Consider the following 21360-nt stretch of genomic DNA (forward strand, 5'->3'; position numbering starts at 1 on the left):
GTGAGGGCGATCTGGCTGCAACATCTGTCACCCCATTGATTGCCAGGGTTGATTCGGCTGATTTGGCAGGCTAGGCAGTGTCCCCTTCCTCCCTCACAGCTCCATGTGCATCCCTCCGGAAGCTGCGCGCTCAGTGGAAGAGGACAACCATCTCCAATAGAGGAGGACGGATCTTCGGTCAAGCCTGTAGGAGTAGCTGCACTCCCCTGCTAGAGCCTCCAAACAAGCTTTCTCAATAGTAGGGATGGAATAGTCTTTGGAATTCTATTATGATATTATGGTTCTCTAATGGTACAATGTATATTCTCTGTCTCTCTCTCTCTCTCTCTCTCTCTCTCTCTCTCTCTCTCTCTCTGTCTCTCTCTCTCTCTGTCTTTCTCTCTCTCTCTCTCTCTCTCTGTCTTTCTCTATCTCTCTCTCTCTCCCCTTTTGTTTTTCTTTTTTCTAACAACTCACAATCCAGCTCAAGAACGTATCTGGGTCAACCATCTGAATCCCTTTTCTGCTAGTACATTATTTTGTTTCAGACACTTGACACTTAGATGTATTTGATGTTGATTCATTAATATGCATCAATCATTCCTAAAGCTTCAGATTATTAGATTCAGGAAAGTGCACCATAACTTTATCACAAATTGATCCATACCGGTTATTGTGCTGTGGCTGGCTGGAAGAAAAGGTGTTAAACTCTCTGTGAGACCACTGAAAAGAAACAGTAGAGTTCTGCATGCAGTTGTATCTCTGTAATCAAAAAAGGAACAAAATTGCATCTGATGGGTTCCTTGACTTGTTATAAACTTTGAGAAAGAGACAACACGTAATACTGTGTCTTATAACTTCTGAGAACTTGGACATCTGTGGAGCTGGATCATTATTTATAATTATTTTATAAAGGCTCCATCACATTTTGCTGTGAGCTGCGTGGAAGTAGGTACATATCAGGTTCTGCTTCTGCTGAAGTTCTGGGCCTTCACATTTAATGATGGCAGCTTACTAAATTTGGGAGAATATTTAAGTAAATATTCTTTTGTTGTTGCTAATGTTTTGTTTGCAGTACTAAAGTTTGGACACAATACCTTGTGTTAATAGGCAGGCATTCCCTGTTTAAACTATACTTACAGCCTATTTTGCAGATGTAGTCCTACATTTTCTCTGACGCCTGCCTTTGACCCACACTCTTCTCCCAAGGCACTGGTTTAGCTGAGATTATAGATGTACGTCACTACAACACTAAGGTGTTTTTTTAAACCTTCATTTAGATGGAGCCATAATCTCTCTGATTTTCTCCTCCTGAGTGGCTGGGATTATAGGTTTTTATTACCACGTTGGGCAACAAAATTACTTGTCATGAACATCCATCACCATTCAATTGGGAAGGTATTTAGACTTTCTAAGTGCACAAAAAGGAAAAAGTACTAATCAGGTTGTATTCAGCAGTTTTAGATGGTATGACGCACCAAAACAGTAATAAAGTATTTAAAATTGGGAGGGATCATTACTCATATTTGCTGTTGTTAGAACTTGAAAAGTCCTGAATATGAAACAGCCAGAAAATGTTAAAACAATAATATTACTAGAATATCTTTCACTTATGTCCTTGAAATAGTTGACTATCAGACCTTTCTTAAGAAAGCCATCTTGTGATGCTAGAAAATTTAACAGCTTCCTTTCAGAGGTTGTGTATCAGAAGTCCCAAGACAGTGAAGGCTTGGTTACTATGAAGAAGTTGCTCTGAGGTCATTTTATGAAGGTAGAAATCTCCCAAGCAAATCCACACAGGCCAGCTCATGTTCCAAAGAGCTTTGTTGAGATCTAAGTAATATCCAATTCTTTGTGTACCACTACTAACGCATACATTTAGTAAGACACATGTACATACCTAGAAAACACTGCCACATTCAAAGCAGTAGATAGACATATCCATTACTTCCTCAAACATTAAATAGACATATCCATTATTTCTTTAAGCTTTTTCAGGTTGTTTCAGATTTGTTTTTCTTGTAGAATTAATAGGACATCTTCCTTTTGATAGCATAAGTGCATAATATGGTTAATTTTATGTATTATGTTATATAACAGATATCTACAACTAATTAATTTTATGTAGTAAAACCATATACCAATTAAAGAACAACTTTGCATTTCTTTATTTCCTGATCCTTGCAAGCTTCCTTTCTATTAAATCATTTATTTTACATATGATGTTTACAATGATGATGTTTAAAATCAGAGGAAGAATATTTGATAAACATCCCATGGGATTAGTAATGTGAATGAAAGCTTACACTTCGAGACCTAGCATTTCCCTCTTCACTCATCCCTCCTAATAAATTTAAAACATTCTGGCCTCTAAAAAGTTATTCTTCCAATTTCCTTCAAAAGCTTATTTAAAAGTAAATCATTGCTGAAATATTGGAATTTTATTTTTAATTTAAAAGGAACAAAGTCAAATCAATCACATTTATGGTGTCAGGTTAGAGAACAGTAACAGCACTTCAAAATCCTTGAATAATCTTCCTTCAGTGGCAAAACCCTCCCCTTTCACAGCATGACCCCTGCCAACACAGCTACAGCTTCAGATTCAGAAAATCATGAAGATATCACCATATAACACATAACTTTTGAGCCTGACTTTGTTCTCTTAATAAAACACCAGTGAAGGTGTTTTTCGGGCCCACTGAGGTGACTCTGTGTATCTACAGCATATCCCATTTTGTGGTAAATAGCATTGTATCTATAAATGTGTATCACCTAATTCCTGTATTAGTATGTTTTCAGATAGTCCCTGATTTACAGTGGTTCAATTTATCATTTCACTTTACCATAGTTTCAAAGTGACTTTCATTTAGTAAAATCTTTACTTCAAATTTAGATTCTCACCAGGTACCAGTGGCTCATGCTAGGAGGCAGAAATCTGAGGACTGCTGTTTGTTGCAGGAATATCTGTGAGACCTTTATCTCTAGAAGCCAAAGATGAAACTGTGGCTCAAGTGGTGGAATGCTAGCAAACCGGAAAGAATAGCGCTTTGAGGAATAACACCCAGTTCCTGTGTTCAAGCACCGGAACTGGCACCAAAAAAAAATTAATTAAAGATTCTGGGGTTGGGAGTTTGGCCTACTGATAATGCTTGCCTAGCATGCACGAAGACCTGGGTTTGATTCCTCAGTCCACATACATAGAAAAGTTTGGAAGAGGTGCTATGGCTCAAGTGGTAGAACAGTAGCCTTGAGAAAGCCCAGGGATAATGCTCAGGCCCTGAATTCAAGCCCCAACACTGGCAAAACAAACAAACAAAAACAAAAATTTTCTGGATTTTTTCCCAGATTATGGATAGACAGTGCTATAAATGAGGAGCTTCTATTTTTATATATAGATACATTCAGGAATAAACATTTTTATGTATCCTGTTTAGACATAAATCAAGCCAAGACATGTTAGACCACTGCTTGATTTCATAAATTAATTTTATTGGAAAGTAGGCTTTGCTATGTGTATTATCTCTGGTTGCTTTTACACTGTGATAAAGGCTTTGTGGTATCAAAGCCTAAATCATTGATTATAGGTGAAAATGTTTGATTTCTTGTTTGTTGTGCCAATAATGGGTCTTAATCTCAGGATCTCAGGGTCATGCTCAGCTTTCTTGATCACAGATGATGCTCTACCCTATGAGCCATATTTCTTTTTTTTTCTGTTCAATTTGAGGTAAAGAGTTACAACTAACTCTGCGACGTTTCTGTCCCAGCTGGCTTCCAATTGCATGCCACATATCAGGCTCCTGAGTAACTAGGAGTGCAGGCATAAGCCACCAGCACCTGACACTGTTAGCAAGTTTCCTGAACTCTGCTCTGTATGTGTCTAGGAGTGGACCTGGAGCTCTCTGATGGTAGGAATCTTCTGTGCTTCTCTGCATTAAGTGCTTACTACTCCGTGTAGCATGGTGAGGTAGGCAGACATGCTGTTGGGCTTCCAGCCAGCTCAATATGAAAATGATGGGGTCTTGTCACTGCTGTGGCTCTATCTACAGACTCATATTTGTAACTAGTGATTGTATGTGGATGCCAAATTATTTTTTTAAAGAATCCAGAGCTCCATCAGGATGTCTGAGTGTCATTTTTAAAACTGATACCTCTACTTGTATGAACGTTTTATTGATTTTTCTTGTTTTATCAATCTATTCCTCTATTTCTTTAAAATACTACAATACTTTGAATGCTATACTTTTATAATAAGCATTAGAATTCTGGTTATTCAAACTTTATATCTATATTCAAATTTTTGTAATTCAATTTATTTGCTTTCCAGTATATATAATACATCCAATTCTCTCCATTTATCAATCATCTATCTACCTACCTACCTACCTACCTACCTACCTGTCAGGTGTAGGAAGTTTCATTAATTTTTATTCCATTCTTGCTCAGGGGCCATCCTCATCATCTCTGTATCATTCCAATCCTAATGTATATGCTGCCAAACTGAGAACCTGTCTGTATTTCCTGAATCATATCATTTATCTACAACTAATCTCCTAGAGTTTTGTTTGTAATAGTATCAAATCTATAAATAAATTTGAACAAAGTAGACAAGAAGATGGAGTGTTTCCAATACATAAGCACAATATGTCCTACAAATTTTATATATTTTGTTCTTCTTTATAAAATGAAATCTGAAGCTTTTTATTAAATGTTTTATACTGAGTCTGAATCTCCCATTTCAGTTATTTTAGAAGTTATTCTATTAAGATGTCATTATTTCTTTTGTAAAGTATCTAATTTCTTATGTACAAAAATATTTTTTAATCTGTTGACTTAAAGACCTGAGGCAACTTTTGTGTTATTTGTGTCATAGTGAACTGAATGGTACAGACTGGCTAGTCTTCCTTTCTCTTTCCTTCCCTGGAGAGATGCCAGACCCAAATGACTAACTCTACTGGCTCAATATCACTTTACCCTCAGAGGCTGTTACCACGACTTCTCTGTATTTTTCTGTTTACCAAATTGCATAGACTGACTTTAAAACATTCTTAACTTTGGGGGAGTTTGGCCTAGTGGTTAAAGTGCTTGCCTAGCATGCATGAAGACCCGGGTTCGATTCCTCGGTACCACATACATAGAAAAAAAAAAGCCAGAAGTGGTGCTGAGGCTCAAGTGGTAGAGCTCTAGCCTTGAGAAAGTCCAAGGACAGTGCTCAGGCCCTGAGCTCAAGCCCAGGACTGGCAAAAAAAAAAAAAACAAAACATTCTTACCTTTGATAGGGGCACCATTTTTGTGGTGGTAATAGAAGGAATGTGGAAGGAACTTTGAGCTAATCATTTTGCGTGACCGTGGAAACTAGGTAGAAGGATTGGCAAATGCTCTAGACAGCAGTGGCCCTTGTTGATACTCCTTATTTTCTAATTTTCAATACTTCATGTGTTTCTTCCCGTTAGATTATATCAGCCTTCATAACATCTATTTCATTGTTCATACTGGGTCTTGAGCTCAGCTCTTGCTCAGCTTTTCTCCTCAAAGATGTCATTTTAGCACTAGAACCACACCTCTGATTTGGGCTTTTGGCTGGTTAGTTGGAGGTACGAGTCTCAGATGTGTCATTCTGGCTAACTTTGATTCTTGATCCTCAGAACTCAGCCTTCTGATTAGCTAGATAACTGCGAGCTGCCAACATTTAGTTGATGCTGTTATTAAAATAATTGATTCCTCTTTTTACCCAAGGCTAATTCAATACAATTTCCCTACAAACCCTTCTCCTAATGAATAAATCAATATGTTGATTCTTGGGTACTCTTCAACTCTGGTTGCATATGACAATCATCTAGGAAATGCAGGGCTCATTACCTGTTAAGAGAAGTATGGTATGGGAGAAAAAATGAAAATCTCCTGTTAGGAGAATGGTGGATAGGAGAAAAACTGCAGATCTGCCTTGTGTCCATTAAACTAATGAGGAAGAGAGACGATATTCAACAAGCACCCATGTAATGGACCTAAAGTACATGTCTACAATCATACAAAACTGAGCTTTGTAGACATAGTTTTCAGGCATCGCTCTACCCAAATCTCTTGAGTTGCTAAAAAAAAATTGTTGTTGAGATGTGAAGGAATCTTACTAGTTGCAGACCTGGAATTATTGAAGTGTTGACTGGACCCTCATGTTTTATTAAAAAAAAATTATCTCCATTTGTAATAAAATCCAGATGATACTCACAGCTAACCAATGTTTGAGAACTACTCATAAATAGTATAGTCATTGCTGTGGGTCTGAACATGGCACTCTAAAATGTATTTTTATTTTACATGCATACCTAGAGAGATAGTCTTGGCACTGAAGTCACACTAACCTCTCCATGTTCCTACCTACCCCAAAGACCTGAAAAATTTGTAATTTTCTTTCCTTCCTACAGTGCAAGGAAAGGTTTCCCCAAACTTCTCTTTTCTGCTGAATGGAAGTTTACTCTGTCAGAAATGGAATGAATTTGTTTCTAACCCTCTCCATATAAATCTTATTAAACAACCGGAAAATTTTAATCCCTCAAGAAGAATTTGAGAGTTATTAAGATGCCTAGGCAGACTTCCTTCCTAAAGCATCTCTGAGAGTTTGTGGGGGAGACATTATATGTCAAAAACCTTTGTTCTCAGTGAAGTTCTAGCTCTGGCTTGCTGTCCTGTTTGTAAAGCTGAGCGAACCCTATCTCAGCCTGTGATCTGTTCTCTGGGATTCTTCATGTTCTTTAAAATTGGCTACAATCCCTGTTGCCCATAATATGTCCTTCATGTAGGGGATTATTTAGCTTCAGCCATTTGACCTTTGAGTTTTATATTTGGCAAGGCTCTTTTGCATGTACATGTTGAAAAAAGGTGTGAACATTTTTCCATAGCCAGTTTATTTCCAGAAATAACTCATTTTGGCCCTAGATAATATATGGCACAATGGTGACAATGGGGACAGAAATGAGAGTTGCAGCCATAGATAATAATGAAATTTTGTTGAAAGAGATACAACTAAATTCTATGTGGAAGTGAAGATAGGTATTTGACTGGCAGAAAGCACTGAGTATTAAAACTCCCAACTTCAAGGGACAATGAAAGAAAATTGCCATTCACCTTCAGGGTCTAGAAAACATACCCCAGTCAGATGATGGGAGAGTCTTTTCCTAAATTGAACATCCTATGTGGTAATTACAGAAAACCAAAATTACTACTTTTTGTTTTTGATATTGACTCTCAAAAACAGAAATTGAGTCCCATTTACTTTGAGGATTTTTTTCTGTTTTCTGTTTTTGTGTTATTGTTGTTGTCTATTTTCTTGCTTTCAGTAGTACTGAGGAGTGAACTCAGGATAGGGCCTTGCCTTATCTTTGTTAGACAAGTGCTCAACCACTTGAGCAATGCCTCAAAATCTTTGATATTTAGTTGGTTGTCCAGGTAGAATCTAAGAGTTTTGCATAGGATTACTTTTGACTAAAAACTCCCTATCTCTGTGTCCCAAGTTGCTGAGATTAGTGGTATGAACTCATACACATGGCTACTTATACTACGTTTTTGTTTTTTGTCTAACACTGGAAATCAAATTTGGTACCACACACTTCCACTTACAGGCTGGAACTGACCCTCCAATCCCCTACTTTTTAAAATTTGAAAAATTTTGAACATTCTTATTTTGAATATTTCTTCATTCTGTTATTATTTGAATATATTTCTATGCCAAGGCTCTTTTTTAGTGCTTTAAAATATTAGAAATGTTTTTCCTCAACCTTAGATCTTTAGTTATATTATTATTTCAACCTTACAGTAAGCAAAGTAGGACCCAAAGAAAGATGCAATGTTTCTAATATTAAACAGAAGACAACAAGCAAAATGACGATTTAGCAGCTCATTCTGAAATCAAAAGAAAGCTAACTGTTCTTCATCAATGAAGAACAACAAAATCACTTCCTTAAAATTCAAATGAAGTTATAAGAGCATATTATCCTCTTGCATTGAAAGGAAAGATTAGCTTAGTTAAATCATGTCAAAAGACAGGCATGCACATAAACAGAAAGATGTGATAAAGTATGAAATGGGGTCATGAATAAAGAGGTTTTCATCTAGTGGTATTTCATTCTCTTTGTTGTCAAATTGTGAAGCTAAATTGGCCAAAAGTCACAATGTGAACATAAAACCAAAACAATTCACTTCTAACAATAATAAAAAGAAAAAACAAGACAAAGGGGTGCTTTATCAGATACACTGGGAGAAGTAGTTAGTGGTGCCCATCACAAATGAGAGAGCAAGACTGTCCTGGAGCTACCACAGCTGGCTAGCAAAGTAAGGAGAGGCAGTAGAGAGAAGTGGATGTTCTTTATGATATGAATACATAAATGTTCATTACACTTTCTCCTCTTCCTTCAGCATCTTTATCTTTAGCTCTGTATTTGAAGCTTTCTGACATGTTCTTGATCTTTGGGGCTACATCCATGCTCCAGATATTAACAACCAACTTGTGTAGCCTTGACGGTTCTGTGAATGATTTGGCTCTCACCTTCCTCTCTCTTTAAACAGGGGGATTTCATTTCAAATCTTGCACCCATAGCTGCAGCTCTAAAATAGACAAAAAGCATACATTAATTCTTGATTCATTCACAGTTAATCTCTAGATAGAACAAACAGATGGGTTATCACCATTTTTTTTTTAGTTCTTATTCTTGGGGCTTGAACTCAGGGTTTGGGCACTGTCCTTGGATACACTTTGCTCAAGTCTAGTACCTTGCCACTTTAACCACAGTGCCACTTCCAGTTTTTTTCTGTGTAAATGGTACCAAGGAATCGAACCAAGGGCTTCACACTAGGTGAGTACACTAACACTACTTCACACTCCCGGCCCTATCATCATCTTTTATATGGAAAAAAACATCAACAACAACAAGCAATTCATAATGAAGATGAATGCCTAAATAGGGCTATCAAGTGGCCAAGACAAACATATATATATGTGTGTGTGTGTGTGTGTGTGTGTGTGTGTGTGTGTGTGTGTGTGATTGTATGTGTGTGAGTGAATGTGTGTATACACACATAGTTTTTTTTTTCTTTTGTGCTGATCCCAGGTGCTATCCATTAACTTGAAGATACTGGGGCTTGAAATCAGGCCTGTGCACAGTCCCTTACCTTTTTCATTCAAAGCTGGTACTCTACCACCTCTACTTCTAGTTGTTTTGCTGGTTACTTTGAGATAAGAGTTTGGAAGATTTTTCCTGCCCAGTCTGGCTTCAAATCTGCTACCCTCAAATCTCAGACTCCTCATTAGATTATAGGTATGACCTACTTGCACCTAGTATGAGAAGATGAAACTTTGATCCCGACATGGGGCACAAAAATGCCATCATCCCCAACCCATACTTATCAAGAGATCCAGCATTTGTTACACCATTAGAGACATCATAAAATGTCAATTGATTGGCACTCATTCAAAATGTTCATTTCATCCTGCACAGAACAAGCCATTCAATTAAATCAGATTTTTAACAATAATGCTGTACAGTAGATTAGAATTGCTTTGCCACCCTTAACTAACTTATCCTCTCAAGAACACACATCTTCTGGCCTCGCGTCCTTCTCTCCATATCTGTTTTTGATAGTCTGAGGAAAATGAATCCGCAGAGCTATCCTTCCAGGTGCAAACAGTATCTCAAAATGTGGCATCAGATTAACTCATGTCTACTAGGGCTTGCTACAAATGTCACAGATGTTGCTGAATACACAACTTTAGTTAAAATGTATTTTAATTGGAGACTAAAAGTCAATAGATTAAGCTTAATTCCACTGAGATATGATCAGGTACTTGCTTAATCTGCCCTATTGGCTGAACTCTTGTTTCCCCGAGTAGGTAAACACTAACCAAATCTACTTTTATTTCCTTTCTGTCTTTATATTCTGCAATATTACAGGGAAGAGTTCCTGCAAAGGTCTGACTAAATATGTATTATGCTTCTTCACCAGCAAAAGAGCTAAGAATATATAAATCAGGAGATTTTAACTTACTTTGAAATTGATCTAAAGAGATGTAGTGGTTTTTAAAAAATAATGTTTTTTTTTAAAATATTGGGCCAACGAGATGATTATTGAGAGGTTGTTATAACTATAGTAATGGACAAACCTTTCTTATAAATCTTGGATGTTCTGACAAATTTATTCATAATGATAAAATGTAATACTTCATTTCCCTAATGTCTAATAATCATCAGGAATCTAGTCTATCATCATTGGTGAGATATTTCAAGGCTGGCAACCCCCCAAACCCAGTAGATGTTAAAATCATGGATACTTAAAAGCTTGTTTTTATTTGTTTAATTGTATAACAGATGTTGTGGCTCCTCTCAGCTCTAATAAATCACAATGTGCATTGGGGAATGATGCAAAGATGCATTTATAATGATCATCTCAGGTGATTTTAAAGTAGCATGTTTCATCTGTGGAAGTTCCAACTATATGAAACAAAGATGCAGGGATTCTTAATTTTCATCAACATTACATGAAAGCATCATTTTAAACTGATAAGAACAGATACTACACTTGAACTTAGCCAAAAGGCCGAGAACAGTAATCTCACTTTGTTATCTGATATATCGGATATATTTTTATTTGGTTATTTGAAATTGGACAGGGAAGGGGGGAAAATAAGATGGGGGGTGGGAGGAGGGTTATGGGGACCAAGACATGTGAAAGGGTATCAATGTATGTGAATTAATGCACTTTCTATCTGGCAAATATCATGTAACACTTTTATTAATTACAATAAAAATCAAAAAAAAGAAAGCATCATTTTAGCCATTTGATACATTGAGTGTAAATTCTCTTTCTAAGAGTGAAAAGGGAATCTGTGAGTGCAAATGATTCTTGTCTCTGATGTTAAATATCTCTGAGAATGAAAATTTTCAACTATTTTTCACATGACTGAACAGGAACAAACAAAGAATGCTGTTTCATAACAAGAAGATTTATATGTGATTCAGATGCCAGTGTCTAAGTAAATTCTTATTGGAACATAACCTTACCTGTTGGTTTATACATTGCCACTGATTGCCTTGTACTAGAATAAATAATTTGAGTATTTTCCATATATGAAATATTAGGCCTAAAATGTTTAATATGCAACTCTACTGAAAAGATTTTCTTTTCAAAGCATCATCTATACCAAAGGTTTTATTTTATTTTATTTTGTGGGTCATGGAGCTTGAACTCTGGGCCTGGGTGCTGTCCCTGAGTCTTCAGCTCAAGGCTACCACCCTACCCCTTGAGCCAGAGCCCCACTTGCCATTTTCTAGAGGTTAATTTTGAGATAAAAGTCTCACCATCTTTAGTGCCCAAGCTGGTTTTGAACCCTGATCCTCAGATCCTCCTGAATAGCTAGCATTACAGGTGTGAACCACCACATCATGCTTGCCAAGGTTATTTTTGAGAAATAGGAAAGAAAATTATCTAAAATGTGCCATGTATGTGTCTTTTGGTCCAAGAAATGGATAATAAGAAGGAAATCAAGTATGCACTGAAAAAAAACAATATGAGCCTGGCTTGGGAATATGCTAAAAGGTATTATGCTAATAGTAAATTATTAGATCCAACCAATAGCTACTAAGAAAGAGAGTCTAACATTAATAATCTAGCATTTCAACAAGGCATCCAAATGAATCTTGTACATAGTCACAGGGTATGAGATCACTGCTTGGGAATCATTGTGCTAAGGAACAATGAGAAACAAATGTCAAAATACCTTTCACCATCTAAATCCTCTTGCTACCACTGGGCAGTTCCATTGTTCCGGTCACTGCCTGATACCGAAAAATAAAGACAGTTCTTCCTATACAAAGAAACGAGGAAATGGAATACAATTTTGTCCTGTGGGGTGGGACGCATTTATGAATTTTACAATGACATGAGATTCCTGATAGAGATCAAATGCTGAGTGCAAGTGAACAAGTTTCTGACATCTGACATAAAAGTCAATTTATGCACCGTGTGCTGTACTCATTGTATATGCAAAAGAACAGATGCCATTAACCTCCCAGCTGCTCTGCCAGTGTTCTCATATCACCTTCTCAAGAAACTGAAATAATTCACTGTGAAGATTTGCACTTCTTCAAAGCATATTCCTGACAAGGTTTCCTACTTTGCTTTCTGGAAGGATGTCCTGAAAACATCTCAGACTTACTGAGAGGAAAATATTGGATGGTGAATGCATCACATTGAAGAAGTTCTTCAATGTCATGCAGTCATGCACAGGCATTGACAGACCAAGATCTTTTCTTGGGGTTCCTGACTGTCTTGGAATTTTACAAAAGAACAAAAACTCACAGATGTCGTAGCAAGTGGCAATGGCAATCCTTGAAGATTGCCTTGAAATAGCTCTCATTCATTGAGCCCAGATTGTCCTTGGCTAAAGATCTATTGAATAATCTTATTTTTATGATAGTGGGAAATCTACTCATAGATTCTTCACTTTTAGTAAGTTATTCTTCTTTATAAAACAGGCTTTATGTGTGGTGGTTTTACGCAATGGCAGATCAATATAAGTGTTCTGGTCCTGCATAGATTATGCTCGTATTTGTTGTTAGGTTTTTTAAGGCATTTTCAACTTAGGAAATTCCACTTACCAGAATGTACTTCACTGTAAGTTAAGGAGCCATCTGTTCTTTCAGAAATGTTGCACTGTTTTATAAATGTTTCATAGAATATTAGAATTTATATTAGGAGAAATTCAATAAGGTCAGTATTAATGTCTTCTTAAAGCTTAAAAAAAAAGTCTTGATTGGCTTGTAGTTCCAAAATGAAAGGGAAAGCTAGAGTAGTGATTTGGCAGAAGGGTGAAAAGCACTGGAATAAAGAAATCCTTATAATAATAAGAGAAAAGAAAGCTTCTAACGTCTCCCGCACAGAATACAGCACATTTACATTGCTCCTCATCTCTACCTGATCTTCTCCTGAAGCTTTGGAGCTGGTAAGCACCTAGCAACACCCTGTTGTTGTCCATATGCACTTGCTGTTCATCCCAGCAGCACTTCCAGAAGCCCACACAACCATGAGGACCCAGAGCACTGAGTATGGATAATGTAGGGTAGAGAGTGCAGGTAGGAAGAAGTGAACTGTTACTGTAAACTTCCTGAATTCCTGAGAGGGCTATCCATTGATGTTGCCTTCCTATCAGTTGAGAACCATTGAGCTACAGGGCATGATGTGGGTCAGTCCTTCATCAATTATTAATTTGAAAGTAGAAGTTGCTCCCACTATGTCCTTTTGAACTATAATTTAATAATTTAAAGTGGCTGTGACTGAAGTTTATGATTGAATTTATTCTAATGTCACAAGGATCAAATGCCTCAGTGTCACTTCAGTGGGTAGAAAGAGGACATCAATCTGGCTCCTGGCAAGGCTCAGCAGGATAAAGAGTTAACATGGCCAAACGCCAGTGGCTCATGCCTGTAATCCTGTGATCTAATGATCTCAGTTTGGCACAAAAAGTAAAAAGAAAAAGAAAACGAAAAAAGAAAAAGTCTCATAGCTTTATTTTTGGTCAGTCATAGGGCTTGACCCTGTTGCTCAAGGCTAGTGCTCTACCATTTTGAGCCACAGTACCCCTTCCATTTTTTTGGTGGTTAGTTTGAAGAGTTGTCTCATGGAACTTCCTGCTCAGGCTGTTTTCAAACTGCTGTCCGCAGATCTCAGCCTCCTGCATAGCTAGGATTACTGGAACGATCCACAGGTGTCCTGACAATCAAACCTGAAAGATACTGATGTTGCTTCTCTGGGAAAAAAAATACAGTTCATGTTTTATTTTTACTTTAGATTTAGCAAAGTAGTGCATCATTTTCTTTACCAAGCACACTTCCATGGCCTAACCCTGTCTTTCTTTAGATGTAGCTCTCTCTCACACAGATAATCATACTCAGAGATAAACATCAATATGCATATCTACAAAGAGAATGCTCACTGGAAAATCAATTCTAACACTTTGGTAGGGAGCTGCTTTGGGCTATATGCATGTTATCTGAAAGAACATGCTTTGTAGCTAGTACATAAATCATCATCATGAATATGCAATCTAGCCAAGAAATATTATCACCCATATCTTCCTGGAGGAAAACCAAGTATTATTACTAATAGTTTTCAGGAGACACAAAGTGAAAAAAAATTGCTCAAGGCTAGTTGACAAGGCTAGCTTTAGGTCTGTTGAGTGAGGCCTGAGTCCCTTCTGTTTCCAGGACCAAAAACAAGAACAACAATAGCAAATAACAAAATATTCAAAAAAAGAATGAAAGAAACTCTCCTGCTGCAGCTTTTGAAATTGTTTCCAAAAATAAATATGGCTTTTTTGTGTTCCTTTCTCCATTGAAGGCACTCAGAGAACTTGACTTTTCAAAGGAATTCTCAAGCTCAGAGAGTCATTTAAAAAACATAAAATATATTCTTGGGCAAATGATTAAGCATAGGAATTAAAAGAGTTTGCTTTAAAAGACTTTATTGTCAGTGGGCTATTAACTATATGACCAATTTTGATATTTCAAGGACAGGAAGTATACACTTCGAATTATAGGCCAAAATTTGAACTCTTCATATCTAGAAATGGTTTCTTCTCTAGATACTTTGTAATTATGGAAGGCCTCATTTCTCAGGCCTCATTATGTCTACCCCACAATCCTGTTGGGAATAATTATTTCATCAAAGAAACAGTATTTAGAATAGCTGTTTAACTATCAACAAATAAAAACAATGGAATCCCTTGACCATCACCGTCTGTCTAAACTTCAGCTTACACTATTATGGTGCATGTAAATCTGTGTTCACATTGGAAGAGCATTTACATCATGCCAGGCACAGAACCATCTGCTATACTTGTAAGAATAAATCAGATTTGATTGTTATACTTCAGGGAATGAGTAGTGTTAACTACATCATCAATGGATTATCAGGTATTCGAATCCATGAAGAATGCACCAGTTGTCCTTATGAGAGTATGAGGATTCAGAAAGGGAAGTAATAGTATATTCATATTTAGAAATAAAGTAACATCAATATTAATGCAACAAAATTTTGTTGGGATATGACCTTAGAAAAATACCATGATAAAGGTTTCTGAGACAGAATTACATATTTGGTGGCAGATCATCAATCCAGAATGTGACATTCCTATGATTTTAACTTAAAGTTGAAGCTGCAGAAATTGCTATTCATCGTTAAACTATTAAATTAATTTTAATTTCCTCAGGTTGTAAATCCTTTTCATCTTAGAGATGAACTAATATAAAATGGATATTGATTGTGAATACAACTGACCAAGTCCAGCTGATTCCCACACGTGTTTCCAAATGGAAGGCAATTTTCATGCAGTATTTAGATGCCAGTCTGAGTTAGGACTCTTGAAGGGAAATTACCTCATGCATATTTACATATTGTGTATTCATGACTTGTTTTCCTAAACTCATTTATTATTATACTTGTTTTCAGTATATCAGCTCTAATTGTGACTTAGTAGATTCTGTGACATTGATTAAATTATTAATCTTGAGAAAGTCATTGAGAATGTAGGGAGCTTTTAATAGGTGCGATTGATTCAGATTGTAATGTAGATTTTCTTTTGGTTGAGGCGCTTGAACTTTGAAACCTGAGTTCTGTCTCTGAGCTCTTCAACTCAAGGCTTCCAGTCTACCACGTCAGTCACAGCACCACTTACGGAATGTAGATTTTCTTGCAAGAATTTTTGCAAAGAAATGAATCAGATATAGCATTGTTTTTCTTCCAATAGAAGAACTTATGCAATACAAATAAGTGAAGCATTTTATGATATTTTACCATGTAAATAAACTATACCATGAGGTATAAATATGTAAATTTGTACATGTGTATTATACGTATACATTTCAATATTTAGTTACTTTTTAATATTTAAGGTCAGAGAGATCTTCATTATTAAACTTTGATTTTATGCTCAACATCTCTGGTCATAAAAGAAATGCAAATCAAAACAACTCTTAAGATTCTACCTCACTCCAGTTAGAATGGCCAGGATCAAAAAATCTAATAACAACAGATGCTGGAAGGGATGTGGCCAGGAGGGATCACTTCTACACTATTGGTGGGAGTGCAAACTCATTCAACCACTATGGAAAGCAGTATGACAGTCCCTCAAAAGGCTAAACATAGAGCTTCCCTATGACCCAGCAATTCCACTGCTTGGCATTTACCCAATCATCCAGAAATAAGGACATACTAAATCCACCAGCACAATAATGTTCATTGCAGCACTATTTACCATAGCAAAGATACGGAACCAACCTAGATGTCCCTCAGTTTATGAGTGGATCCACAAGATGTGGTATTTGTACACAATGGAATTCTTTGCTGCTGTCAGAAAGAACAACATCGCCCCATTTGTTAGGAAATGGAAAGACTTAGAAAAAATTATATTAAATGAAGTAAGCCAGACTCAAAAGAACTTAGACTCAATGGTTTCCCTCATTTGTCATAATCAGTGAAACCTTGGGCTCTCCTAGCAGAGATTGCAATATAGCAAAACCTTGATACATAAGGCCATAAAGTAGGACGCTAAACGAAAGGATCTCTAGGATACAGAAACATAAGCCATATAATGAATGATTGTTGTTCTTAAGGTACTATGTTATCTCTCATCTCTTTTGCTGTACCTTGGTTATCTCATATTGTTATAGTATCTCACTTTGTTACCTGATATATCAGATATATTTGTATTTGGTTATTTGAAATTGGATAGGGAATGGGGGAAAACAAGATGGGGTAGGGGTGGGGGGGAGGGAAATGGGGACCAAGACATGTGAAAGGGTATCAATGTATGTGAATTAATGTACCTTTTTTCTGGCAAATATCATGTAACCCTTCTATTAATTACAATAAAAATTATATGAAAAAAACTTTGATTTTATTTTATTTTTTGATTTGGTGCAGTAACTCTGGCTTGAACTCAGGGGCTGATATTGTCCCATTGTCCCTTAGTTTGTTTCTTTTTTTGTTTGTTTTTTGCTCAAGGTAGTGATGCTCTGACACTTGATCTATAGCTCCTCTTCTAGTGTTTTTGTTTGGTGTTTAATTGTAGATAAGAATATCATGGACATCCTGCCTTAGCTGGCTTTCTTTGCACATCTTTGATCTCATCCTTCTCAGTAGCTAACATTGTACAGGCCTGGACAATCAGCACCAGGCTTCATTATTGAAACTTTAAATTTTTAAAAAATTTCTTAGCATTTACACTAGCAGTGGTCAAATCAGTTATACAAAATAAAAATTTACATTCATAATATTTGTTCTTTATTTAGATTAAAAAACACTTTGAAAAAAGAAGAGTAGGAGGAAGAGGAGGAGGGGGAGGAGGGGGAAGAGGGGAATGAGGATAGGAGGAGGGGGAAGAGAAAGAAGAGAAGGAGGAGGCAGAGGAGGAGGAGGAAGAAGAGAAGGAGGAGAAGGAGTTAGAGGAGGAGGAGGAGGCAGAGGACAAGTTGGAGGAGGAAGAGGAGACAAAAGAGAAGGTGGAGATAATGGAGGAGTTGGAGGAGGAGGAGGAGGAGGAGGAGGAGGAGGAGGAGGAGGAGGAGGAGAAGGAGGAGGGGGAGGAGGCTAAAGATGGGTGGCTTACAAATATAAATCTAAGAAACTCAGGAGACTGATATTTGAATACTGAAAGTCAAACCCAGCCTGGGTAGGAGAGTCTGTGAGACTCTAATCTCCAGTTAGTTACCAAAAACACAGGAAATGAAATTGTGGCTCACATGTTAGAGCACTGGTTTTGATCGAATAAGCTGAAGGGCAGTACCTGTCCCCTGACTTCAATTCCAAGGCTGTTGCACACCCACACGCCCACTCCCCACATATACCCCAGAAGACAACAACTGGCTACAGACCACAATAAAATAACACTCCCTCCTGTGCCATTTAAAACTGATAAGAACCAATTCTGAAGGTCCTGCCCCCATCACTTCCTGTGACAGTCCTCACCCCTGCCTCTACTCACAATCTGTTAGCACCTTTCTCCCTTACTCTCCCCTTCGCTGGATTTCTCTTCTTGTGTTGACTTGTTACTTCTTTTATCCATACTTGCTTTCCTCTCCTTTTCCACAGTTGGCTTTACTTTATTTCTAAATGTGAGTGTACTATCACTTCTCTTTCTGAATCCTCACACTCACATAAGGACAACTGGTGCGTTTCTCATGGATTCTAATACCTGATAATCCATTGATGATGTAGTTAGCACTATTCATTTCCTGATGGGTAACAATCAAATCTGATTTATTCTCACAAGTATAGCAGATGGTTCTGTGCTTAACATGAAGTAGACACTCTTCCAATATGAACACAGATTTACACAATGATAGTGTAAGTCTGAAGTTTAGACAGGAGGTCATGGTCAAGGGATTCCATTGTGTTTATTTGTTGGTATTCTATGAGCCACATTCAGATATGCAGTAGCTCTATTTAATGATACTTCTATTGACATGCCCAAGGGTTTTCTAGTAAATAGGTCAAGTTTAGCAAATGATGTTACAATGCATGCAGGGGCCAGCAGTGTGCATGAGGACATTTTTAAACGGAAGCAAAAATAAGCATTCTCTTCCTAAATGTACCAGGCACCTTTGTACGCACTGATAGTGATGAGGAGGATAATAACAATAACTGTAAGTCACTAACTATCATTCCTGTTTCAGGTAAATGATGTTACATGTATTATTGTAACAATCTCCCTGTGGTCCTATGGATTAAATAGTATTGTCCCCATTGTGCTAATAAGGAATGTAAGACTCACAGATTTTTATCTACATAGTTTAGTAAATCACCTAGCCATTATTTCTCCAAATAGCTTACTCCCCATCCCCTGAGTTATCAAAAATAATTAGAAAGGTTAACTAACTCAGGAGTGTATGTGCAGGTTATCAAACTGTTAAGCAGAGTGGGGGAAACCAGTTATTCATCTTTTCTGAATCCAGTCTGCAAACATTTCAAGAGAGATATGGAGAAATGTGATTCTAACAAGTGTTTTTAGTCAGCATCCTCTTCCTACCACAGCTCCTATTACTTAAAAAGAAAAAAATCCCAACCCTCTCTTCTTAGGGCTCTGAAAACAGTGTCTAGTGAGATTTTTGGAATAATTGTGAGTATGGCCCCATCTCAGGTCCTCAGCCCTTTCTTCAAAACCTATTGATCTGGCCAGGCCTAACTGCAGCAGCTGCCCTTCTACCCCTGCCCTTCCTTCCACTCCACTGCCTGGAGCCCTGTTTTACTCCCAGCTTTCAATTGCATCAGGGAATGCTGCCCAGATTTAACTGTTAGAATTAGAAAACCCTGCCCTGGCTATGTGCCAGCATTAGCAATCAATTGCTAATGGCACAGACTATTTCCCATCCTCTCTGCACCTAGCCCCTCTGACACACTCTCTCTCCCTCCCTCCCTCCCTCCTTCTCTCTCTCTCTCTCTCTCTCTCTCTCTCTCTCTCTCTCTCTCTCTCTCTCTCTCTCTCTCTCTCTCTCTCTCTTCCTCTTTCTCTGTGTATATATATATATATCATTTGCCTATATACATATATACATATACATGTATTCATATATATATATATATATATATATATATATATATATTGACCCTGGAAAAAGGACAAGTGCTATTTCTGCCTCTACCATGGGGACGGCACCCTTGTCAGCCTTGCCTGTCACTGCTTTTTTTTGTACTTGACTGTGCCCACGTGGTGTTTTGGGATGGGTGTTAACAGTAATAAATTTGGTTTATTTATACATTTTTCCACCTAGTAGACCCTTATAGTTTTGACAAAAGCTGAGAGAAGATATTCATTGTTTCAATCCAACAGAAATCCAAACCTATGACAAATAAATATTATGGTTATATAAAGATTATGCAATTGTTACAAATATTTTAAATAATGCTAAAGAATTGCCCAAGTAACTTGATTTACGTGTTTAAAATTATTTGGTATCTTACTACATCTCAAGTAATTTAGTCTGTGAAACTGGCCATTTACACTTCTTTGTCTCTTCTTTGAACATTATATAAAATAGATCAACAGAAATTTAAGTCTCATCAAAGCTATTTTTGCTAGAAGTTGTAGAATTTTAACTTATACTCTTGGGCCATACTAACAGCTTTTATCAGTGGTCAGTCTCTTTAAAAATAAAATAAGTAAATAAAAACATGGCATGATAAATAAAAATAATGCCAGAATGATAAACTTCAGAGAACATAGAAATAGGATCTATCTCTTCATCTTAGCAAGACTATTCACTCCTTTACTTCCGTTTTAGTGTCCCTGGACATCATGTTTTCTTCTTGGTGTTGATGCTCTTCAAATGCCATATGTTCCCCTCATTATTGTCACTTGCCTGGGGCTATTGTGACAAGTGCCAGATTCATGCAGATAGAGTATGGAAGAAGAATGGTTAAGGATAGCTCCCTGGGAGCTATTCCTAGGTCATGATAAACATTTTAATTCTTCCAATTTCACTGTATAAACCAATTCTTCCAGCTTCTACTCAATCACTTTTTTTTCTTTTGCTGTGAGTGATCATCAGTGCCATTATCATAGAAAGAATTCACCTGGTGCATGCAAGTAAATTCGGTTTGTTATGCAAAGCTGTAGCCTGGATCCATTCATCTTGCATTCTGAGAATGGGAAGGAAGCTCAGGGCAGGAACTGGCATTTTTCTATCCACTCCTGCCTAGAGCACAGAGAAAGGTTAAGATGTATATAGTCTTTCTCTGGTCTTTAGGTTCATAGCAGCTATGGTGTTCCAATGCAGCTTTTTTTTTGCAATCTTACATACTTTTCAGCATATTTAAGTAAATTGTACAGATATTAATTGAGCATTCAATTCTATCTCAGAACTGAAATTACAAGTAAATGTCCAAAAGCAACTTGGTCATTTTATATGTATGAAATTAAAACAAATTCATGAAATACACAGATAGGCATTATATCATTTATTTTATGTGATCACTACTTAATCTTTTGTCGTAGTCCATTTGTGCTGCCGTAACACAATATTGGAGACTTGATAATTACAAAGGGTAGGGTCATCTAAGATTGGGGAAAGAAAGATTTATTATCTGAGGAGGACCTGTTCTATCCAATTCCAAAATGGTGCCTTGATATGGCATTTAGTGAAGAAAATTGGTGTCTTCAAATGGTAGAAAATAACAAAGAGAATAAATTAACTCTCTTCCTGACTTAATCAGTTCTGAAAGGCTCTTCACCTTTGTGATCAGTGCTGGATGCAGCAAAAAGAGAATATTACAATAGTGACCACTGAATTTCAATACATGAATTTTAGAGCTATTTAGACCATAGCATCCGTAGGATTTTCCCAT

The 21360-nt window shown here is 37.0% G+C and overlaps 1 non-coding gene and 1 pseudogene across 1 annotated transcript; both read right to left on the reverse strand.

Annotated features, from left to right (window-relative positions):
• Positions 1-4377: 4377 nt before the first annotated feature.
• Positions 4378-4484, reverse strand: LOC150056535 (U6 spliceosomal RNA). The gene has a single exon (XR_016537355.1). It is a non-coding gene; the product is annotated as a U6 spliceosomal RNA (small nuclear RNA).
• A 5959-nt stretch (positions 4485-10443) lies between these two features.
• On the reverse strand, positions 10444-10574 carry LOC150056536 (U2 spliceosomal RNA; annotated as a pseudogene).
• Between the last annotated feature and the right edge of the window lie 10786 nt (positions 10575-21360).

This window comes from Megascapheus bottae, chromosome 12 (assembly GCF_031878675.1).
Source record: "Megascapheus bottae isolate mThoBot1 chromosome 12, mThoBot2.hap1, whole genome shotgun sequence".
Taxonomy (NCBI): domain Eukaryota; kingdom Metazoa; phylum Chordata; class Mammalia; order Rodentia; family Geomyidae; genus Megascapheus; species Megascapheus bottae.